Source organism: Schistocerca americana, chromosome 2 (genome assembly GCF_021461395.2).
Source record: "Schistocerca americana isolate TAMUIC-IGC-003095 chromosome 2, iqSchAmer2.1, whole genome shotgun sequence".
Taxonomy (NCBI): domain Eukaryota; kingdom Metazoa; phylum Arthropoda; class Insecta; order Orthoptera; family Acrididae; genus Schistocerca; species Schistocerca americana.
Genome location: NC_060120.1, coordinates 39,596,624 through 39,622,846, shown reverse-complemented (window position 1 = coordinate 39,622,846; position 26,223 = coordinate 39,596,624).

The following is a 26,223-nucleotide window of genomic DNA, read 5'->3' as shown; positions in this document are numbered from 1 at the left end:
TCCGAGTAGTATGGTGGATGGTACAGTACTTCCCAGTCCTGTATTCAAGATGGCGCCGAATGAAATTCGCGAGTGTGTTAGTTCCAGTAATAAATGTAAATTTAATGAAGAAAAGTGTGCATTTTGCAGAAATGTCGGTTGGTATTGTGACCAGTTATGTATTACGTGTTATATTGTGTTAAAAGTATCTGAAAAAAACTGTGATGCATCTATAAACTGTGAAAAAGAAACCATGTTGACGATCAGTAAACAGAACAGCATGAGTTCCGCAAATAAAAGCAAACAATCCGAAGTTTGTGTGAAGTGTAAGAAGTTCGACGTATTTAGTGATGGGAAGTGCATCTCTTGTTATTTAATTATGAAGGTGGTAGTAAAAAATGAGAAACTCAGTGTTTGCTTAGCATCAACTTCATCATACAGCCACGAAATTGCGCTTCAAGAAATAACAAACAGCAAACTATGCTCATGCAGAAAGAAAGTCGTTACAGGTATTATGTGCTTTAAGTGTAAAATTGTTTATCATTATAACTGTGCAAAGGTGGACTCAAAACAAGAGATATGGAAATGTGATAATTGCGTAAAAGTGGGCACTATAGACAGCAAGGAAGAAATAATTTCCGTGTTGTTAGAAGAACTGCAAAGACTGAAAGCTGAAAATGTCACATTGTCCGCCAGAAGTCAACAGAACAAAAGTGAATCCCAAGACGAGAGCACAAATTGTCACCAGCCCAAGAAGATACCAAAACATCTCGTTTCTCAGCAGTTATATCATCTGAATACAAGCAACCGTTTTAGTGCCTTAAGTGATAAAATTGATGAAACAGAGAAATCTACTCAGGTGGTAGGACGAGACAATGTTCCTAAAAATTCGACAAAAAGACCAATTGAGAGTCAGCCAACGAATAAGATTTTATTACTATCGGACAGTCATGGGCGAAACTGTGCATCATTGCTAAATGAATTTTTGAAACCCAAGTATTACACATCATCTGTTGTTAAACCAAATGCATGCCTCAGTGGTGTAGTTGAAGGGGCATCAGATCTTACTAGTGATTTCAATTTGGACGATGCAGTTATTATCCTTGCAGGAATAAATGACATTCGTAAGAAAATCAACTTTATTCCAGACTTAGAAAAGTTGACTGCAGCACTTGATCATACAAAGCTATTGTTATGTACCATTCCCTACTGTTATGACAAGCCAGAAGTCAACGAAACAGTGTACAGATTTAATGAATATATAATGAATTTGTCATCTAATTTTGTTAATGTGAAAGTAATTGATGTCAATTTATTCTTGCAAAGGCCTGATTACACTAATCATGGACTACACCTGAACAAAACAGGAAAGCTCAGACTGTGCAGGAACATTGCTTCATCAGTATCAAACCCATGGAAACGGTGTGATGTAGTAAAAACACTTACAACCAGCTCTGCAAGAAAGGTCAGATTTTGTACCGGTACTGTAGAAACCAATTCATGCCAAGATAGACAGGGAACCAATGTGAATACAAGAAACAGATGTATAGCTGTGTCTCATCCTGTCACTGCCAATGACATATTAATACCATATGATGAAGTTCCACCCAAAGAACCTCAAGGACTGGAAAATAATTCCGATGCAGTATCTCCAAGGATAAAAGGTAATCCCCGATTTTCTACGAGAGAAAGAAGAATTCCAAAAAGAAACAGTGATTTTTTATGGCCAGCACCCACCAGACCTCGCCAACGACATCTAGTGAACAAATCTCCAGCTGCGACATAGGTCTTAATGTATCCAACACAGTTTTGAGTGCAACGGGGACTAACGGTGTTAATGGACAAGCAGACCAGCAGAAGGACAGTAGAGGTAGCTATAAGAATCTTATTATTCTTCATCAAAATATCAGAAGTCTCAAAAGTAAATTAGAGTTTTTATCTGTAAATTTAGGGGACATGGACACTGTTGACCGTCCTCATGTTTTATGCCTTACTGAGCATCATGTAACAGTTGGAATTGATGGGCTGCAGCTTGATGGGTATGATCTAGCTACTCATTACTGCAGAACAAGTAAGGAGAAAGGTGGTGCTGTAATTTATATAGACAGTAAAATCATTTATAAATCTTTAGATCTAAGTAAGTATTGTGTAGATCAACATTTTGAAGTTTGCGGGACTGAAATTTCTGCAAAGGACATGTTACTTACTGTGCTTGCAATTTACAGAGCTCCAGCAGGGAAGTTTTGCATCTTTATGAATAAGTTAGAATCTCTTATGACCAAATTGTTCTCTAAAACTAGAAATTTAATAATTGTAGGTGACTTTAATGTCAACTTCTTAACTGATAACAACCTCAAAACTGACCTGGACCACTTAATGAATTCTTACAACTTGGCTGCGATGGTTACCTGGCCCACTAGGGTTACAGAAAATTGCAAGAGCCTTCTAGATAATATTTTCATTGACAAGAATAGAGTCAACAGTGCTAGTGTGAGCAAAGTAATTTATGGCCTGTCTGACCATGATGGACAACTTCTGAAAGTAAATAACATCAGTTTGTGCAATAAAATCTCCCACACCTATAGGTCCTATAGATGTATAAACACTGAAACTGTGTCTGCCTTTAACGACTATTTGTCACAGATAGATTGGGAGCCAGTGTACAGCACATCAGATGTTAATGATAAATTTAACCTTTTTTTAAATGAATTTATATCTGTATTTGAAATGGCTTTCCCAAAAAAAACTGTCAGAAAGAACAATGAGGTTTCTTCCAGTAAACCATGGATTACTGGAGGTATAAAAATTTCTTGCAGGACTAAGAGGGAGTTACATGCCTCACTAAGAGTATCAAATGATCCCCTTGAAAGGTCTCATTTTAAGTTATATTGTAAAATTTTAAAAAGGGTGATAAACAAATCCAAGAGCCTGTATATTAAGTCTGAAATTGATAAATCTGAGAACAAAATAAAAGCAGTTTGGAATGTTATAAAGAGAGAGTGTGGCAAGAGTAACAAGAATGTTAATACCACAGAGATAAGCTATAAGGATGAGGTTATTCATAATCCTGTAACAGTTTCCAACATATTCAACAATCACTTCATAACTGCAGCAGAACAAGTAGGTTGTAACGGTTCCTTAAATGCTGCTACGCATTTATTACACAGAGCTAACCCTAACACGTATGACCCAATTTGTATTGCCCCAGTTACTATTACTGAAGTTAAAAATACCATCAAGGCCTTAAAAAATAAAAATGCCACTGGTATTGACAACATTTCACCAAAAATACTGAAGCATTGTAGTGACCACATATGTCAAGTCCTGTGTCACATTTTTAATGAGTCTATCCAGCAAGGTGTTGTCCCAGAGAGATTAAAGCTTGCCGTTGTGAAACCACTTTTCAAGAAGGGTGACAAAACTAATTTATCTAACTACCGTCCAATATCACTACTAAGTAGTTTCTCAAAAGTATTAGAGAAACTAATGTATTCAAGAATTGTAGAACATCTTAACAGCCACAACATACTCAACAGAAACCAGTTTGGTTTCCAAAAAGGTAGATCAACTGAGCAGGCTATTTTTTCTCTCACAAATGAAATTTTAGAGTCAATAAATAATAAAATGTCACCTATTGGAATTTTTTGTGACTTGTCTAAGGCCTTTGACTGTGTGGACCACAACATTCTCTTACATAAGGCTAATTTTTATGGCTTGCGAGGTAGCATTGGTAGATGGATAGAATCATATCTGCAAAACAGAAAACAGAAGGTGATAATTAATGGTGCCAATGATAGTCCCATTTCTTCTGATTGGGGGACATTAAAGTGTGGTGTGCCTCAGGGGTCCATCCTAGGACCTTTGCTTTTCCTTATCTTCATCAATGATCTCCCACTTTGCACAGACACCGAGTGTAAATTTACTCTTTTTGCCGATGACACCACTATTCTGCTTGAAAGTCGAACTAACAGTGACCTAGAAAATAAATGTAATGCTGTACTCGTTGACATCCTACACTGGTTTAAGTGCAACGGACTAACTCTAAACATTCAGAAAACTCAGTATATGCAATTTCACACATCTCAACAAGAAAATGAAGTATGCCACTTAAACTGTGGTAACCAAAATATACTACACTGTGAATCATCTCAGTTCTTGGGCATTCTAATTGATGGCAAGCTGAACTGGTCTGAGCATATCTTAGACCTACATAGAAGGCTCAGTGTGGCAACTTATGCTCTGCGTGTAATCACCCCCATTGGTGATGAGGACGCTACTAAAGCTGCCTACTTTGGTTATTTTCATTCTATCATGTCGTATGGCATAATATTTTGGGGCAACAAGCCTTTAGCCAAAAAAATATTTACTGCACAGAAGAGAGCTGTTAGAATCATGAGTAGTGTTCATCCAAGATATTCTTGCAGAAGTCTGTTTCATAAGTTACAAATATTAACACTTACCTCTCAATTCATATTTTCTTTGATGATTTTTGTTTCTAACAACCTATCTCTTTTTAAAACTAATAGTGAATGTCATGATCATAATACTAGGTCTAAAAATGATCTACACAGGGATCTGAAACATTTAAGTCTTGTTCAGAAAGGTGTTCATTATTCAGCCACAAAAATTTTCAACTCCCTTCCATCAGGTATTAAAGATCACATTAATGTCTTACCTACTTTTAAATGTAAATTGAGAGAATACCTAATGGTAAATTCCTTCTATTCTCTTGATGAGTATCTACAGATAAAGCAATGATTTTTTATACTGATAAAAATTTGTTTGCTATAGATCACATTAACTGTTTTGGAAAATGTACTATATTTCCTTTTTAGGTATTGTTTTATATTACTTGAGCTATACCTTTGATTTGATTTTAACCTACAAACTTATTCATAATCTTATGGTACATTTTTGTCATTTTATATATGTGTATTATTTGTTTAATTTGGAAAATGTACTATATTTCCTTTTTAGGTATTGTTTTATATTACTTGAGCTATACCTTTGATTTGATTTTAACCTACAAACTTATTCATAATCTTATGGTACATTTTTGTCATTTTATATATGTGTATTATATCAGTTGTATGTAATCATGACTCATTCCACATCCTTGTGATTTATCACAATACGGATTAATGGAATACGAAATAAATAAATAAATAAATAAAAAATAAATATCGACCGAACAGAGCAGCCACAGCTTACGCTGTATGCGCCCGCGCATTGTCGTACAAAATGATGGGTGGGTTGCGCAGAAAGTGTCGCCGCTTCTTTCGCAAAGCTGGTCGCAGGTGATGCTCCAAAAACGAACAGTAATACTGTGCACTGACGGTTCGCCGTGGAGGAAAGTAATGCGTTAGGATAACACCACCACAGTCGTACACAAGAATCGCCATAACTTTCAACATACTGGGGTTCTGACGCACTTTCGACTTTCGCGACGATCCATAATGACGCCATTCGTTGGAATGGCGTTTCAGTTTTGGCTCGTATGATGTGTCCCATGTCTCATCCACTGTTAACGTTACGGCGTAAGAAAGCCTCTCCTTCGCGATCATAGCGCTCCAAGTGCATCTGAACAGCTTCGTAACGCATCCATTTCTGCATTTCCGTCAATTAATGCGGAACCCATCGTGATGCAATTTTTCGCATGCCCAGGCGTTCCTTCAGGCTGCGAAGCACAGTCGTATGCGCTAATCCGGCTTCATGGGCGAGCTCACGAATCGTATGGCGTCGATCACTGTCCACTAACGCGGCAACAGCATGAACTTCAGAGACGCTGGGGCGACCTGCCCGATGCATGTCTGCCACAGTTTGCCGACCTTCGTAGAAGGCTTTTGCCCAACGTGCCACTGTTCTGTTCGGCAATGCCGATTCCCCGCACGCCTCTTGAAGACCTTGATGAAACCTCCGTGCTGTATGACCTCTGGTACATTCAATCCTAATCCAACTCCGTTGTTCCTGTTTCGAAAACATATTGACACCGTTACGTTAAACCGCTCGCTCACAAGTGAATGTTTTTCTTTCGATTGTGCGCACGCCGGTGACGTCGGACGGGCGAGTCCATTTGCTCGCAGGTAAGGTAGCATGTCAACAACGTGTGCTACCAGCGACAATAGTAGATTCTATTGCATAGTGTCTCCACAGCAATGTTGCCACTATTTAAGTTGCAACCTACGTACAATCACTTAGTATGTGAAGGCACCTGGACTAGATGAGATACCTACAGGACTACGAAAATCAAGCGAAAGAACTTTCTCCTCTTCTACCAGCAGTTTATCGTAGATCACTGGAAGTACGACCAATCCTGTTCGAAATACTCTCCGCGCAAGGCAAAAAGCCCGTACACCCTAAGATGAGGGTCCTTTGAGTTCCGTAATGGATGATCTTGATTTGCACTATACGGGTGTCTACCGTATCCCTTGCAGTTGTGGCATGTCATACATTGATCAGACCATCAGAACTGTGAAGGACCGGTGTACGGAGCGTAAGCAGCACACATGCTTACAAGAGCCGAGCAGCATTGTCTTGGCACCCCAGTAATCCTTTGGAATAAACACGGAGATTCTGGCATGAACTTCCAGGTACTGGGATAGTGTTATTAAGGAAACTGTAGAAATAAAATTAGCAAGTAACCTTATAAATAGAGATGGTGTTTTTTTTTAATTCTGCATGAAATCTTGCTGTCTCATTTGTCAAAAAAACAGAGACACAGAGCTCATGCTATGTCACCTGTTGATTATTAATTTCATTATCGACAACTTTTGACGTCCGTCATCTTCGGTTTGTGATTGCATAAGAGTGTGTGTGTGTGTGTGTGTGTGTGTGTGTGTGTGTGTGTGTGTGTGTGTGTGTGCGCGTGTTTGTGTAGACAGAGAGAGAGATCATTACGTAGTTTCTGTGAAAACCGAGGTATTAAATTCGCTTGCACAGCGCTTACTTGCTCCAGTTTTGCCTTGCAATTGGCAGTGTGTGCTCCTGTCGAAATATTGCCGGTTGTCGAAGTCACGCGCCTGCTTTCCCGTAAGTTATTTGAATATTTTATACTTCGGGAGAAACTACGGTCTCCCATTTTTTCTTTATTGCTAAAATCTATGTTTCAAGCGTATCCAGATCGCTTTGCAGCAGTTTGAAGTATTTGACTGTTGAGTTCACACTAGTGCTAATATTAGTAAACAGTCACTGCATGACCAAGGAGAGTCCTTATTTATGAATTTCAGACCTACCTTACATCAAAAATAGGTCGAAAAGCAGTTAATTGCACTTCACACAAAACATTCTTTTTATAACTCACTTTTCGCATTTTTTGCACAAGGAACTGTTGAACTTTTGACTTTTTGATGAGAGCTTTATGTTAAGGCTGTCTTACAATTAATTTGGAAATGGAAAGCTGGAGTTTAAAGTGTTGTGGGTATAGATGTCGTTAGAGACGGCGCTCTTACTCCAGATCTTTTCAGAATACAGCGATGGCCGACTGCAGAGACCAAATACAAGATATCTGGCGAATGTAGATAACTGTAGCCTTTGCATCGTTGAACACAAGCTTTGAAGAGCAACAGAAGGGACTGTAAATGATGCTTTCCAAAAAAATTATTGAGTGTTTCTCAGAAAATCGACTCTCCCTAAATTTTGAACAAAAATACTCTATTCACTTCTGTACAACGAAGAGATCATACCAACAACTGACGAAGCGCATTAACAGGAGTCGATAAATAGGACACAATGCACCAAATTTTTAGGTGAACATATTTATGAAAGTTTGAACTAGAAGAACCATGTTATTAAGCCCCTCAAGCTATCAGGTAAGATAACTGCTTATATAACAAATGCCGCAAATTTTCGAGGCATATGTTAAGTCACTAATCATTGTCTTGGATGCTACTAGCAGATAAGTCATTTGCCTAAATGCTGCAAACCATCCTCCTTGGATAAAGGCGGCTCGAGACGTTCTAGGCGGTGCTTAAATCAAGTAAGAAATGTGAACTGAGGGAAATGTCCATAAGTTTGTCATAGCGAAGCATAAACAATCCAGTAGTTACCTCTGAAGCGTGAATTGATAGTGTCAAAACAAACACGTTTCGTTTATGAGAAAGTATTCAGCCCAATGCTAGACGTCTGTTCGTCGATCACGTGTAAAACATGTAAAGCTTAACATTAAGAGTTGAATGACTAGTAGGAAGTATTGGTGTACCTTCAACATTAAACTTTTAAAACGTACAATGTAAACAGTTTGGCGCTGCGATTCCAGGTAAATACAAAAAGCAAATAGATAAAAGGCAGCAGAAGTTAAAATATTTACGGCAGCCTAAGAACATTTTAATCCGTTTCTAAAGCGAAGAAAAATATACAGGGTGTCCCTCCTAAGAATCGTCATGCACATTTTCTCTGATGTTTCGGCAGATTTATAACAAATTCTCTGTATAAATCATTTATTGAAAATTGCAATTTCGTTTTTGTAACATAATTATGGAGTCATTACGTCTTTCATGCGATGCCCGTGACGACAGAAAGCATCGCTTTGTTTTCGATTACAAACAAAACGAATTTTAAAGATAGTTTTTAAAGCGGAATTTTACCCGCCCACCCAATAGCGTGGTCCCAAATTAGTCTAGAGGCGTATTTGTTTTTATCGATATGTGTTAACAGGGTAGTAGTCCGGCCCGTATCGTAGCGGTAGCGTTACCGACTACCACGCAGGGGGCCCGGGTTCGATTCCCAGCAGGGGACCGAGTGTTGTGTGTCCTTCATAATCATTGACTCGCAAGTCGCCGATGTAGCGTCACCTAAAAAGGACTTGCAATACGGCGACCGAACTCCCCCGAATGGGGCCTCCCGACCAACAATGCCATACGATCATTTCCAACAGTCCAATTAATACGTAGATGAAACAAATACCGCAGTAGGCTAATTTGTGACCGCTCTACTGAACGGACACTTAAATTTCCTCTCTAAAAATCACTCTGTTTATAATGGGAAACAAACCGGCGCTTTCCGTCAACAATGGGCGTGGCATGAAATATGCGATAAGCTGTATTTGTTTTTCCCCTTCACACCACACCCCCCTCTCCCCCGCCACACAAAGCAACGCGAGATCGATTCTGCTACTGCAAGCTCTATGTTTTTATGAAACTTCCTAGCAGATTAAAACTGTATGCCCGACCGAGACTCGAACTCGGGACCTTTGCCTTTCGCGGGTAAGTGCTCTACCAACTGAGCTACCGAAGCACGACTCACGCCCGGTACTCACAGCTTTACTTCTGCCAGTACCTCGTCTCCTACCTTCCAAACTTTACAGAAGCTCTCCTGCGAACCTTGCAGAACTAGCACTCCTGAAAGAAAGGATATTGCGGAGACATGGCTTAGCCACAGCCTAGTTCTGTAAAGTTTGGAAGGTAGGAGACGAGGTACTGCCAGAAGTAAAGTTGTGAGTACCGGGCGCGAGTCGTGCTTCGGTAGCTCAGTTGGTAGAGCACTTGCCCGCGAAAGGCAAAGGTCCCGAGTTCGAGTCTCGGTCGGGCACACAGTTTTAATCTGCTAGAAAGTTTCATAACAGCGCACACTCCGCTGCAGAGTGAAAATCTCATCCTGGAAACATCCCCCAGGCTGTGGCTAAACCATGTCTCCGCAATATCCTTTCTTTCAGGAGTGCTAGTTCTGCAAGGTTCGCAGGAGAGCTTCTGTAAAGTTTGGAAGGTAGGAGACGAGGTACTGGCAGAAGTAAAGCTGTGAGTACCGGGCGTGAGTCGTGCTTCGGTAGCTCAGTTGGTAGAGCACTTGCCCGCGACAGGCAAAGGTCCCGAGTTCGAGTCTCGGTCGGGCACACAGTTTTAATCTGCTAGGAAGTTTCATATCAGCGCACACTCCGCTGCAGAGTGAAAATCTCATTCTATGTTTTTATGTTTAAACTGGACTAGGGTACCATGGTAGTTTACAGTGTCTTAATTAACAAAGCTATTAAGCCATACGAGCGACAGTTGTCATGCATTATCATAGCGTGGTAATAGTGTTCACATATTGCAGTAGTGACAGGCGTCAATTTTCTCCCTGTTTGCCCATCTGCACACACAAGATCATTAATTATTAATGCAGTCAGATATAGACTCACCACCGCTTCTGGCGCTGGTTGCCGCTATGAGCAGAAGCACGATCGTAGCAGACGGCCACTTCGAGGGCCCCGCGCGGGAGAGAAAACGTCGCACTGTCATATCACTAACAACCGAAAGCGTACATGGCACGTCCCACTCCCCGGTTGTCATCAGCCGACTGAAGCGCCCCACAGACCTTACCAGGTTGGTGGCTGCGCTCTCGACTGACGTCACAGTTTGGAAGCCCGCGCACGCGTGTAGAAAGCCGTTCCGTTCCCACCCGGATGTTGTGGTGCAGCTGCTCAGAAGCCGTTCTGCCTCGCTGCCGGCGACACTGCCTACCTATCACCGTGATCTTCGCGATCCTGGTACAGTGTTCGTTGTTATTTCCACAGGTTGCCTCTTAATCTATACGTAATGCGAGATGCCTTTAATAGGTTCCACAACGAAACATTATCTCGAAATTTGGTAGAAAATCCGAAGAAATTCTGGTCGTATGTAAAGTACACAGGCGGCAAGACGCAGTCAATACCTTCGCTGCGCAGTGCCGATGGTACTGTTACCGACGACTGTGCCGCTAAAGCGGAGTTATTGAACGCAGTTTTCCGAAATTCCTTCACCAGGGAAGACGAATCGATTATTCCAGAATCTGAAACGCGAACAGCTGCTAGCATGAGTTTCTTAGAAGTAGATACCTTAGGGGTTGCGAAGCAACTCAAATCGCTTGATACGGCAAATCTTCAGGTCCAGATTGTATACCGATTAGGTTCCTTTCAGATTACGCTGATACAGTAGCTCCCTACTTAGCAATCATATACAACCGCTCGCTCACCGATATATCTGTACCTACAGATTGAAAAATTGCGCAGGTCGCACCAGTGTTTAAGAAGGGTAGTAGGAGTAATCCATCGAACTACAGACCTATATCATTGACGTCGGTTTGCAGTAGGGTTTTGGAGCATATACTGTATTCAAACTTTATGAATCACCTCGAATGGAACGATCTATTGATACGTAATCAGCATGGTTTCAGAAAACATCGTTCTTGTGCAACGCAGCTAGCTCTTTATTAGCACGAAGTAATGGCCGCTATCGACAGGGGATCTCAAGTTGACTCCGTATTTCTACATTTCCGGAAAGCTTTTGACACCGTTCCTCAAAAGCGATTTCTAATCAAGCTGCGAGCCGATGGGGTATCGTCTCAGTTGTGCGACTGGATTCGTGATTTCCTGCCAGGAAGGTCGCAGTTCGTACTAATAGACGGCAAATCATCGAGTAAAACTGAAATGATACCAGGTGTTCCCCAGGGAAGCGTCCTGGGACCTCTGCTGTTCCTGATCTATATAAATGACCTGGGTGACAATCTGAGCAGTTCTCTTAGGTTGTTCGCAGATGATGCTGTAATTTACCGTCTAGTAAGGTCATCCGAAGACCAGTATCACTTGCAAAGTGATTTAGAAAAGATTGCTGTATGGTGTGGCATGTGGCAATTGAAGCTAAATAACGAAAAGTGTGAGGTTATCCATATGAGTTCCAAAAGAAATCCGTTGGAATTCGATTACTCTATGAATAGTACAATTCTCAAGGCTGTCAATTCAACTAAGTACCTTGGTGTTAAAATTACGAACAACTTCAGTTGGAAAGACCACATAGATAATATTGTGGGGAAGGCGAGCCAAAGGTTGCGTTTCATTGGCAGGACACTTAGAAGATGCAACAAGTCCACTAAAGAGACAGCTTACACTACACTCGTTCGTCCTCTGTTAGAATATTGCTGCGCGGTGTAGGATCCTTACCAGGTGGGATTGACGGAGGACATCGAAAGGGTACAAAAAAGGGCAGCTCGTTTTGTATTATCAAGTAATAGGGGAGAGAGTGTGGCAGATATGATACGCGAGTTGGGATGGAAGTCATTAAAGCAAAGACGTTTTTCGTTGCGGCGACATCTATTTACGAAATTTCAGTCACCAACTTTCTCTTCCGAATGCGAAAATATTTTGTTGAGCCCATCCTACATAGGTAGGAATGATCATCAAAATAAAATAAGAGAAACCAGAGCTAGAACAGAAAGGTTTAGGTGTTCGTTTTTCCCGCGCGCTCTTCGAGAGTGGAATGGTAGAGAGATAGTATGATTGTGGTTCGATGAACCCTCTGCCAAGCACTTAAATGTGAATTGGAGAGTAATCATGTAGATGTAGATGTAGATGTAGATGTAGATGTAGATGTAGAAATCTACATCTACATCTGTTGTGTACATAGTTCTGCGTAGTCAGCGGGTACACAACATTCCCAATAGAGCGCACCCCGCTAAGCACAACAGCGCTGGCGCAGCGCTCGTCCATCTCCGCACTACAAGATGGCGCTGCCTAAGAGACGGACCGAATTATGCTTCCGCCGATCCGCATATTAATATGTCACGCAGCCAATGAGATTGCTGCTAACATAGAACGTTTTCTCCTCGCGGACCACACTCGCGCAGTGATACCTGATCGCTCGAGGTATTATAATATGTGTACAGACCTCTGATTAGTCAGTCTGCATTAGTCTGTATGAGTCTGCATTAGTCTGTACCAGTTTCAGTTTGTGCCTAATAAGATTACCATATTCCTGTAGATAGCCATGAAGATAAATGAATAGACACTTTGTCAAGTATCAGAGATATGTGAGAATACGATTAATGTACCAAGACCAAAGGAACTTCAAATTGTCAATTGTAAACATCATGCAGAATCAAGTTACATAATATCTATGATTTTTATTATGTTAATAAATGTGTGTGAAAATTAATTAAGTTCTGTTTAAAGTTGGTCACCGTCAATCTGCTACTCTAAGCGTGCAAGTGGCATTTCTATCATCTGACCTAACGGCAGAAGATCAACACGCCACGATAAGACCACAAGACATATTGCTGACACTCGCCTACTCAGCAAGTCACTTTGCGGTGTGTGACCGAGTATTCTTTGTGTATCGCCGTCACTTCCCTCTTTTTCCTGTTCCAGTCGCAAATAATTCCCAGGAAGAACGATGGCCGATAAGCCTCCTTGTGGGTTTGAATCTCTCCAATTTTATCTTCATGAAGGTGACCATCCGTCCCGTTTTTTTCGGGACAGTCCCGATTTTTGTGTATCTGTCCTGAATTTTTTCAAAGGTAATTCGGGACACCTGTTTGTCCCGAAATTAACAATCATGACCCAATTTGTCCCGAATTAGACATTCCTTTCAACTGTATCGGTATATTTTATTATTAGTTTTAGTTATGGTGGGAAATTGTTTGACAAGCGGGTACGATAAATTGTCGAAACCGTTATCAAACTGTTTCTACTGTGCCAACACGTGTTGGCCGCAGCTCTAACAGCTAATGGGCAGTCAGAGACCACGGCAACTGGGAAAAAGTCGCACTCGAACGCATTCGCGCGGTCGAAACGGTTCTAACCGTAACTCGAACAGAAGAAGGAAGAAATCTGCATATTTTCTGATAGCCATGGAAGAGGCAGAGGAGGTTTTATGGCAAACATGCAGACGAAATACAAACTCGAACAGAGGAACACTTCTGACTGATGCATCTAACCACAAAGAGATTAAGGTCTTTCCTATCCTCGTCAGATATTTTGATTACAAAACTGGTGTAAAAGTAAGATTATTACAATTTAAATCGTTGCCTGGGGAAACATCTACTGTTGTGAGTGGCTATTTAACAGACTGCCTCAGAAAAAACAGCCTAGAAGGAAAAGTTGTTGGACTGTGTGCTGATAACACTAATTGCAATTTTGGAGGTGCTGAAAGAAAAGGTCAGAATAATGTTTTTACTAAACTACAAGTGGAACACGGTCATAGACTGATAGGGGTTGGTTGTGCTGCTCATATACTGCATAATGCTGTTCGAGCAGCTACTGATATTTTGCCTGTAGATATAGAAATGGTAGTTTCCAAAATATTTCTGTATTTCAAATCATACGCTGTAAGAGTTGAAACTCTGAAGGACTTTTGCAGCTTTGTTGAAACAGCTTTATCAATGATTTTGGGTTATGCTCAACTAAGATGGTTAGCACTGTTGCCTGCTGTTGAGCGAGTCAACAAAATGTTTAAACCACTAAAATCATACTTCCAATCTGAAAAAAGTGTCCATTGTCACTTCAAAACTTCTTTCAAAATCCTTTGTCTGAAGTATCGCTATACTTTGTTCACATTAAGGCTTCATCATTTCATGAAGCAGTTAAAAAAGTTGAAGGACAGACAGTCACTATATTTGAAGTGGCTGATTATATTAGTATGTTGAAAACTACATTGCAGTCCAAAATTGAAGACCAGTTCCTTCCCTCAAGAGTTAAAACAATTCTTCAAACTCTTGAAACAGAGGTAGGTCTGCTTCCAGCAGATGTAAAGAGTTTTCATGGTGCTGTATTATTTTTCTATGAAACTTCTCTATCCTACTTGAAAAAGTGGACTGAAAAAAGTTTCCAGATCTTGGACTGCTACAATTGGATTACCTTGAATCAAATACCTGTATGCGATGTTATTGAAAGAACTTCTTCTCTAGTTATCGAAACTGAGTCATATGTTCAGTTTGCAGAAAATGTAATGTATGATGAGTATGTCAGTGTCAGACAGTTTGTAACCACTGAGAAAATGATTGCATGGACTGCTAACAACACTGTTCCAGGTCAAAGATGGGTTGAGATGATTTCTCATTTCAGCCAGAATCATGTGCCATTCACAAATGTACTCAAGCTAGTGGAGTTTCGTTTCTGCCTTCCTGGTACTAATGCTGCTACTGAAAGGGTATTTTCCCACATGGACAATATATGGAGAAGTGACACAGTTGTCTGTAGGAACCATGAAAGCACTGTTAGTAAGTATAATAAATTATGATGAAACTTGTGTCGAGTTTTTTCATATGTTGTTGAAAAATACAGACTTGATAAAGAAAATTCACAGCACTGATAAATAAAGTTGCCCTGATCACACTCATTCATCTTAGAAGGTATTAATAAAATGTAAATGTGCTTTTCTTTGTAACAAATTTAATTGATATTTTGTGTTTATTACATTTAATTGAAACATTCTTCTGATATAATAAATAAATAAATATAGCCTATTTTGCAAAATTTTTAATGTGTCCCGGATTTGGGCCTAGGAAATATGTTAATGTCCCGAATTAATCTTCATGGTCCTTCCGCGAGATGTACATAAGAGGACACATTACATTTTCTGACTCCTCTGGGAACTTTGACAGTAAGCCATGCCGCGATGCAAAACGCCTCTCTTACAGGGCCTGTCACTGGAATTGTTTGATCCACTGCGAGACACTGTAGTGCTTAGTAAATGAAGCTGTAACGAAACGCGCTATTTTTTTTATCTGCTCCATTTCCTCTATCAGTCCTGTCTGGTACAGATCCTAGAATGCCGAGCAGTATTCAAGCACTGGTCTAACGAGTGTTGTAAGGTACCTCCTTCGTTTATGCACTATATTTTCTGAGAATTCTTCCAATGAACCTCAGGCTGGCTTCAGCCTTTCCTGCTGTTAGTTTTATGTGGTCGTTCTGTTTTAAATCGCCCTATGCGTATACACTTAATTATTTTATGGACGCGACTGCTTCCAGTGATTGTTCTGGAATCGTGTAATCATACAGTGAAGAGTCTTTCTATCTACGTATTCGCAGTGCCTGTGCGTTACATTTGTTTATGATGAGGGCAGCTTACACGCGTTCCACCAAGCGTTGATTCTCTGCGTGTATTCCTGCATTTGTCTTCAATTTTCTAGTGTATCCACTTCTCTGTATACAACAGTATCACCCGTGAAAAGCCTCATAGAACTTCAGATTCTATTACTACGTAATTCACATGCAGGGTGGACCATTTTAAACCATAATGGTGAATAACTCGGGATAACATGAGATACAGCAAAATGTTTTAGATAAAAGTTGTAGGTGGAAAAGGGGGTCAGGGGGTCACCCTCTGATAATAACTGCCGTGACGATGAACGTGATTTCCAAAATGATTTGGAAGTTAATGTGATTTTTTAAAATCAGAAACCCAATATTGATTTAAGATTTGAAAAGTGTGACAAATTTTACGTATAAAATGGTACATTATTCAAGGTCATGACAAGGTTCGATGAAGGTCAAACAAGCAGGAATTAGCTCGGAATAGAAGAGGGATACAGACAAACACAGTGTTAGATACAAAGTATACATGTTACCAATAACCATGATGGTAAAGGTAGTTACTGAAGGTCATTCGAAGGTTGTGTTTTGTTTCATGGAGACCCCTGTTTGTGACATCGGATTTAGAAAGAGCGAAGAGAGAGTTGAACTTTAACTTTTAATTAACTTATTTATTGGCATAAATCAATAGATCACAACGCATAAACGTTATTCTGACATTTGTGAGACAGAAGAAACATAAATAAAACGCAGATAATTGTTTAAAAGACGTCGAGTGAGTCCTGTTGCCTCTCATTCCTCGGGGTGCTCGATTTAAAGAGTTCCCATCCCTTTCACTTTGGTTCAAATGGCTCTGAGCACTACTGGATTTACTGCTAAAGTCATCAGTCCCCTTAAACCTAACTAACCTAAGGACATCACACACATCCATGCCCGAGGCAGGATTCGAACCTGCGACCGTAGCGGTCGCACGATTCCAGACTGTAGCGCCTAGAACCGCTCGGCCACCCCGACCGGCCCCTTTCACTTTGCACCCACAAATTAACCATTGAACATATGCTCAGAGTGATCAGCGTTTGCTTCCAATTATAAATTAATCCTCCGTAAGAAATATCTGAAAGCGGAAAGCAGGGTATCTCGTGGATTGGCTGCACAAGGTCTCAGGATACTTTTGGTCATGAATTCTCTTGTCGTTGGCTGCTGCTCGTAACAAATATTTTTTGAATGTCCACAAAGATAAAAATCAGAAGATATTAGATCGGGTGAACAAGCGAGCCATGCAAATGGTACCACCACGTCCAGTCCATTGGTGTGGACATCGTTCATTTAAAAATGTCCTTTAGATCCGGTGAGTAATGAGGCAGTGCACCATCCAACTGCACCAAATTCACTGTCTGACCTCTGAGTCAACATCTTCAAGTCAGCGCGGTAAATGGTCCGTCAACAATTCTAAGAAATAAAAAAAATAGGGACCTGTCAGATAGCCACTGACAATTCCACACTAAAAATTAAGGCTCCAACGATGCTGATTGTTAACAGTTCTGTACAACTGTAGATGAACATCCGACCAATAATGACAGTTGTGCCTGTTTAATTCACCAGTATTTGTAAATTAGGTTTCATCTGGAAAGGACGTGAACACCTCATGATGATGTACAGCCCAGCGGCAAAGTGCAAGGCATTCTTCGATCTTCCGAAGCCTTAGTTCTTGCGTCATTATGATATGGAAAGAAAAGAAATCTCTGCGCCTTTATGATTCTGTTGATGATGATGTGTGTGAAATCTTATGGGACTTAACTGCTAAGGTCATCAGTCCCTAAGCTTACACACTGCTTAACCTAAATTATCCTAAGGACAAACACACACACCCATGCCCAAGGGAGGACTCGAACCTCTGCCGCACAGTCCATGACTGCAGCGCCCCAGACCGCGCGGCTATGTTTCTGAGAACCTTAGACTTCGATAATACTTGATCCGTTTTATTTTGTCGTGAACTAATATAAGGATATAGCTGGACCACAGCATGGACGGCTACGATGGAATTATAATTTTCCCGACATTCATGACTATGACGTACACGATGTAACTGTCTGCAGGCTCTATCAGTCACATCGCGAATAGTGACGTGACGTGAGTATAGTCTGTTGGGAAAACGTCCAGCCACGTTGACGTCTACACCCTGGCACTCTCCTAAAGTCGTAGTCACGTCTGCAATTTCATTTGGAGTTTAGTCAACCGTTGTAGCTATGTGACTCAAACAAATAAAGCAAAACAGAATCACAATTTTAAGAGACTCTAATTGGCACAGAAACAAGAACACTGTTCCAGCATGCGGACGTGTGCGACACCTCTCTCTCATCCCGCGCTCTCAGAGGGTCGAGCACTGTGGTCCCACACGATCGTCCTCTCGTCCGCTCTGCCTGTGGCACTGTACAAGACCACCAGTTTAGACTGTGTGACGATCTACCACAATATACCCACCTACTGGTAATCAACAGTTGCTTAATCTGATTGAAATTTAATAAATAAACGAGACTATTATGCGCATAAATTGTGTTACAATACAGCGCTAGTGTCTTATCCAGTTTATTACCCTCTCGAAGTGAGCATGATCTACAAGAACTTGTTTTCTTCGTTCAGAGAACATCTCATTTATGTTGTTAGTGATCGCAGCTTCCACATTGTCAGAAACTCTAACGGCTATAATCGCAGCAGCCAGCAACGCGCACTGTTTCACTGTTTACGATGCGTTTGTCTCTGCCATGACATTGTTATTTATCTCTAATTATCTCTCCAAAGAAAGACGACATTAACTATCATCAGCTACCATTCAAAAATGAGTATAATTAAACGAAATCGAGCTGTAAGAACACCCGTTAACAAGTGCCTTCCTTTGTGCTGTATTCTAGAATATTAGTGAAATCAGGCCTACAGGTTCTGTTCTACGAAATAAGATATTCGCTTCGCTCTTTACTGCGTTCGCACATCTGCACGACTCACAGACTGCAAAAGCATCTGTTAACATGCAAACTCCTCCTGCAGAGAGGCCGGAGTTTCCGTGTCAACTGCTCCTGAAAAGGAAAAAAACTAATGAGCTGTAATACACAGAGAATTAAAAACATCGGTGCTTAAAAGAGGAAGTATACACACACATCAAAAAAAGTTCTGCATCACTCTGGTTCCTAGAACTCCTGAGGATAGACGTTGACTGTGGATATTGTATCAGAGACACACCTCCTTTGACTGTTCAGAGACGTCACTAAACCCGCCCAAAGATATAAACAACTATGCATGAGCAGCACCTATTGGACGGAGGGGTCCGACAGCCGTTCAGTTCCAGTCATTCCACCAGGAAGGAGGTACACGGCTTATGTTGTCTGGAGTTTAACCATGCCTAGACGATGAATACCGCGGTTCGATCGCGTCCACATTGTTATTTGTACCAGGAAGGGCTCTCAACAAGGGAAGTGTCCAGAAGTCTCGGAGTGAACCAAAGCGATGTTGTTCGGACATGGAGGAGATACAGAGCGATAGGAACCGTCGATGACATGCCTCGCTCAGGCCGCCCAAGGGCTACTACTGCAGAGGATAACCGCTACCTACGGATTATGGATCGGAGCAACCCTGAGAGCAACGCGAATATGTCGAATAATGCTTTTCGTGCACCCACAGGACGTCGTGTTACGACTCAAACTGCACGCAATAGGCTGCATGATGCGCAACTTCACTTCCGACGTCCATGGCGAGGTCCATCTTTGCAACCATGATACCTTTCAGCATGGTGCAGATAGGCCCAACAACATGCCGAATGGACCGCTCAGGATTGGCATCATGTTCTTTTTCACTGATGAGTGTCGCATATGCCTTCAACCAGACAATCGTTGGAGACGTATTTGGAGGCAACTAGTCAGGCTGAACGCCTTAGACACATTATCCAGCGAATGGAGCAAGGTGGAGGTTCCCTGCTGTTTTGAGGTGGAATTATGAGGAGCCGACGTACGTCTCTGGTGGTCATAGAAGGCGCCGTAACGGCTGTACGATACGTGAATGCCATCCTCCGGCCGATAGTGCAACCATATCGGCAGCATATTGGCGAGGCAGGCGTCTTCATGGACGACAATTCGCGCCCTCATCGTACACATCTTGTGAACGACTCCCTTCAGGATAACGACATCGCTCGACTAGAGTGGCCAGCGTGTTCTCCAGACATGAACCCTGTCGGGAATGCCTGGGATAGATTGAAAAGGGCATCTTATGAAGGACGTGACCCAGCAACCTGTCTGAGGGATCTACGCCGAATCGCCGTTGAGGAGTGGGACAATCTGGACCAACAGTGCCTTGATGAACTTGTAGATAGTATGCCATAATGAATACAGGCATGCATCAATGCAAGAGGACCTGCTACTGGGTGCTAGAGGTACCGGTGTGTACAGCAATTTGGACCAGCACCTCTGAAGGTCTCGCTGTATGGCGGTACAACATGCAATGTGTGGTTTTCATGAGGAATAAAAAGAGCGGAAATTATGTTTATTTTGATCTCTAGTCAAATTTTCTGTACAGGTTCCGGAAGTCTCGGAACGGAGGTGATGCAAAACTTTTTTCGATGTGGGTGGTTATCTACTTAATAGAGACAGTGGTTTTCCTCTTAGTAGGACGTGAAGCCCTGTACTGTCCAGCAGCAAAACACAACGTTTTGCGTTGCGGGCGCCGAGTGTCTGAAAATAGTGTGTGCCTGCAATATATCGTTACCGGCGGTGTTCTACTAATGGCGGCGCTGCCAATCCAATAGTGGTGGGCGGCAGCTGTGGTGAGCATCGCATGTGTCGTGTATGGTCTGTCTAGGACGATTTACAGTCTTGGCATCATGAAAGCAAGACCACCCCAATGTCATCTCAGCATCCCCAACCTCCTCGGACAACACACTGTAGAAGTCCTGGATCCGATGGGAAGTGACCACTTACCAGAACTCCTCACGATCTCTAGACACAACCTCATCCTCATACTCCCCATTCCAGTCTCCATCCAGGAGACATCCCAGACTACTTCAGGACCGACTGGAAGCCTACCGGAACTTCATAAAACCCAGATTAGAAACCACTCGCAGACCTTCCAGCAACTTGTCGATATCTCTCACGCCGCATCCTTCCTGTAGCAGACCTTGTCGGACAATATATCCATCCACATTCCTACCAAGGTCATATATCTTCTACATTCCACTCTTCTCTCATCAGCCCCACTCCTCCTTCGAGAATCCCATCAGGTGTACCGCTTCTTGCTGCGAATTCGTGACTGGGATACGCTCACATGCCAATGGCAAATACAGAGACACATTAGGAAATTATGAAATGCAGAAAAAGCCGATACTGGTGCTAGACATGCACCACACTGTACGCTACACTCTCCATAAACTCTTTCAAGTATTGGAAGGCATTCCAATGACTCACAAGCAATAACCCCATACCTCACTACCTGTTGCTCCACAACAACCGTCGCTTACCTGATAACCTGAGGGAACATGACCTTTTTGTATCCTATATCTCCGACATTTTCTCCATCCCTGAAGACTGTCATTTTGATTACTTCATTCCATACCACCCACGAATGTACTAACACTCCTGCCCCGCCTCTGGCTCCCAGCTTTGAGTACTTGTGTAACATCTCACACACAGAAGTAAATACACAGAACATGACGTAAAACACATACTTCACAGAAAACGCAACACTTCCCCTGGTCAGGATTAAATCACCTATCAACACCTTAAAGAATGGCCCCCTCTCCTTTCTCGTCACCCTTCTGACCCTTTATACCACTGTCCTTTCCACAGGCTACAATCCTGAGCTCTGGAAAACCTCAAAAATCCTACTTTTCTTCAAACCACACAAAACCCCAACCGATGCCTCCTCCTACCGCCCCATCTACTGCACGTCATTGTTCAGCAAAGTCTTCGAATCCATCCTCTCCTAACTCATCCATCAACACTTGAACCAGCACCAGCTCCTTCTAACTAACCAGTATGGCTTCCGACCCAGTTTCTCTTCTGATGACCTACTCTGCACCTCACCCATCTCCTATCCCTCCACCTCAACTCCCGTAATTCTGCTATTTTTTGTGTCCTTCGACATAGAGGAAGCCTGTAATCATTTATGGAATTCTAATCACCTTTTCAAACTCAGACAGATGCACTTTCAATTACCTATGTCCACCTTATTGGATTCTTCCTATCTAATCGCCCATCCTTTGTCATCATTAACAATACCAGTTCTGGTACCTTCCATCTCCTTTAACCTCTCTACACTGTTGATACACGCCCAGATCCTCCCCCTCCCCCTCCCAAACAGTCCATCTCCTTCAGTATGCTGATGACAGTGCTTTCCTCATTCGGTACCCTACACTCCCACAAACTCAAAAATCCCTCCAAATCCACCTCAATCTGTTTACCTCCTGTTGTAACCAATGGGATCAACCCCTCCAAAACCAAAGCATTAATGTTAGGATTAACCACCCACATCTTTCACCTCCATGACTTCTACCTCACCATTTATGACCATATACCCAGTTAATTAACACACTTAAATATCTTGCACTAACCACTGACCTGGAACTAATATGGAAACCTCACCTACTAACCACCCAACAGAAACCCCACAATAGGCTAAAATTACTAACTGGTCAAACTTGGGGTTACTCCCCTCCACTACTCTCCACACTTACAAAATCCTGCTCTGACCCATCCTCCTGCAATTGATGCATGGATATCCACCTCACCAAATTTCTGTAAATCCCTCCAGATACTCAATTGCCATGCACTCTGTCTTGCTTTCTGCATCCGTTTACCTTCTCCCACATGGATCCTATGCGATCTCATCAAATTCTGATCTCTCCTCATACACATTGAACACCTCCTCATCCCCGATATTATCCGCAAACTAGATTCCAGTAACCCCATTGTGTCGCCTCTCATCATAACCCTGGTATGCTGCCAGGCCTTCTCAGACACAACCATCCATCCTTACACCTAAATGCCTATCTCAACGCAATTTCAACCAACTCCCTCCTCCAGGCAATGAGATCCGCCCTAATATTTATCCCTCTTGCTAACTTTAGCCCTTCTCCGCCTGTCCCACTTCACATAAGAGCTCTTTTCTCATTTTCCCTCTGCACCCAGCCCTATTCTTTCTTCACTCTACGCCGAGTGAGATGGCGCAGTGGTTAGCACACTGGACTCACATTCGAGAGGACGACAGTTCAATCCCGCGTCTGGCCATCTTGATTTAGGTTTTCTGTGCTTACCCTAAATTGCTTCAGACAAATGCTTGGATGGTTCCTTTCACAGGGCACGGCCGACTTCCTTCCCCGTCCTACCCTAATCCGATGAGACTGATAACCTCGCTGTTTGGTCTCTTTCCACAAATCAACACAACCTTTCTTGTACCACTGCCTTCCTCACACAGCATTACTCCTCCTCACCCTCTGTCTTTCCCACAATCTACATTTCGACTATCCACTTTAGCTCCTACCTATAATCTCCATAGTTTCCCCACCTAACAGACCCACATCCTTTTACCCACACCCCTTAACCTCTATAAAACATATTCTCTCCTCCCACAATTCTCATCTAGGGCAGGTCCCTCTGATGTTAAATGAAAGTGCAGTGCTCCAGTGCTTTCTTCATAGAAGAGTATCGACTCATCACAATTTTGTTCTTTAAACTGTGTATTTTTTCGTCATTTTAGCTGTCTGTCATTAATCTTTTTAATGTATAATCTAAACCATCTACATACATTTTTCTGTCTTCTTTGTAATATCTTATGAATGCTTTTGGTTGAGGAGCGGAGTATTGTACTGCTGGCGTCCACCCTCCCCCCACCTCCCCCTCCCCCGCGCCCATTTGGGGCGTGGGCGATGAAATAACAATAAATAAAAAAAGAAAACGCCTGGGCATCAGTTTTCAGCGAGACTCAGTAGCAGCAACATTCCACTGAAGATGGCCAAAAACAGATCGTCGAAATATCGAATCATGTTGCATTTTTGATCCGGCAGCAAACTCGAGGAGGCTATCAAGAATTATCACGCCGGGAAAGCCTATGAAGTCACATATAGTTACATAGATTGGATGCTGACGCAGGTTGTTCGATATTCAAGACCTCAGTTAATAAAGCTTATATTGATGTCCACGTCTTCTACCGTGTAAACAGAAATTATGAAAGGGAACGGAATTATGTAAATGTTCATTAGGAGCAGCATATTCTCTAGTGAACAAGAAGGCAAGTCTATGTATCTGGAGGGATGGTTGACTGACGAAAATCTTTTAAAGAAAACATTAAGGATTGCACACAGAGGACTCAGAATATGATTACAGTTGAAATTTCACATTTACTTTGAAAAAAGTAAACTGAAAGGCCAAAATGTTTTAATGTGTCAGGTAACAGCGCAGACATTAATAACGGGAGACATGTAGAACAATTAACAAGGGAAGTGCGTGACCATGAGCGTTCAGAACCACTCGAAACATGCTAGGATAATAAATACTCTTTCCAGAAACAATGGTACGAGTAATCCCAATGCAAATCTTGCGTCTTACCACGAGAGGCATTTGAATGATGACCTATTCAAGATCCAAGAGAGAAATATCAGTAAAGCGAAGAAAGAATATGTTATGTGGAGGATGCTTATATGTCCTCTTTCGCTGCTTGCGACAGCGGAGACGGAAAACTATTTACGAGATGGATACCAAACTCCACAGAAATGATGTTCAGACTGTGCTCTGCAGGCCTTGCGTTGTTAGTACTGTTAGTGTCACCACTTCCCGTTAGGTGTCGGTACTGGTACGGCGACGTAGGGTTGAAACACATGCATCGGTGTGCATTACAGGTGCGGACATCAGCATGAGTCTAGACAACGTTAGCGGGGCCTTAATCTGAAAGTTGTTTTATGAATACAACAGCAACAGAGATGATGCTCTTTGAGAGTATCGACACATTATGGGCGTATGGAGAGGTTCTTTCTCTATATAGGGGTTGAAGAACATGATTCAGAAGTTCGAATCAACTGGCGACCTGGGAATTGCTACTAGGATAGGCCGGCGGCCTATTGCGCCTCAGATTGTTGAAGATGTTACTGTTGTCATGGATGAGAATGCTGGACGCAATGTGCGATCTTCAAGCAGGAAACGAGCTGCGTCGAGACAGCTGAACATTGCATGGTCCACCGTTGCGAACAATGTTGCGAACAATTGTAAAACTGTATCTCTAGTGAGGTCCCACAGGCTGTTGTCGATACAAATGGTTGTGGCGAGGGGTCTCCGTGCGTTCTAAGGCGTCTTGTCACGCTTCGCGCGGCTCCCCCCGTCGGAGGTTCGAGTCCTCCCTCAGGCATCGGTGTGTGTGTTGTCCTTAGCGTAACTTAGTTTAAGTTAGATTAAGTAGTGCGTAAGCCTAGGGAGAAGTTTGTGGCACAACTTGACTAGAAGAAGGGATCGGTTGGTAGGACATGTTTTGAGGCATCAAGGGATCACAAATTTAGCATTGGAGGGCAGCGTGGAGGGTAAAAATCGTAGAGGGAGACCAAGAGATCAATACACTAAGCAGATTCAGAAGGATGTAGGTTGCAGTAGGTACTGGGAGATGAAGAAGCTTGCACAGGATAGAGTAGCATGGAGAGCTGCATCAAACCAGTCTCAGGACTGAAGACCACAACAACAACGACAAGCCTAGGGATCGATGACCTCAGCCGTTTGGTCCCATAGTCCTTACCACAAATTTTCAGTTTATAAATGGTCGCCAGATTGAGCAACGTTTGTAATCTGGAACGTAAACACTAACACTTTTAAAGGCACAGCGAGAGTGAACTTGTAGTGAAGCTTCAGCTCTCGGCTGATACACATCTACACGGCGGCAAGTTAAGAGTTTATATTTTTGCTGTATTTTACTCGTATTTTTTATCAAACATGTCACTCATTGAGTGTCTTTGTACACACATCCTGCTCACAATTCCCTTGGTACTTAGTAAAATTTCATAACATTACTACAACCTAAACCATACATTTTTTAGATCTTATTTTAAGAACCTGAGACCAAGAAAATTTAGTAGTGACTTGATTTCAAGTATTTGTCAATATAAAATCAATTTAAAATCTATTTTAACTGATATTTAGATAGTGTTTGTCATTGTGATACCTTACATCTATCTCACAGTTCATAATTACTAGAATGTCCATAATATTTGAAATATTTCGTTTTATGGAAGTCCTATCTTTCACTCATACTCTTGGTTTATATATATATATATATATATATATATATATATATATATATATTATTTTGACTTAGTCTTTTTCTCTTTGCTTACACAGTTTAAGGTCCACAGTATTCCTCACTCCATACTTCCTTCTTGATTTGGGAAATATCAAATATTATGCATTGGAATGCAGTATATTCGCCACCTCAAAGGGTCCTTTATATATGTGGAAAAAAATTGGAAATCTCAGCAG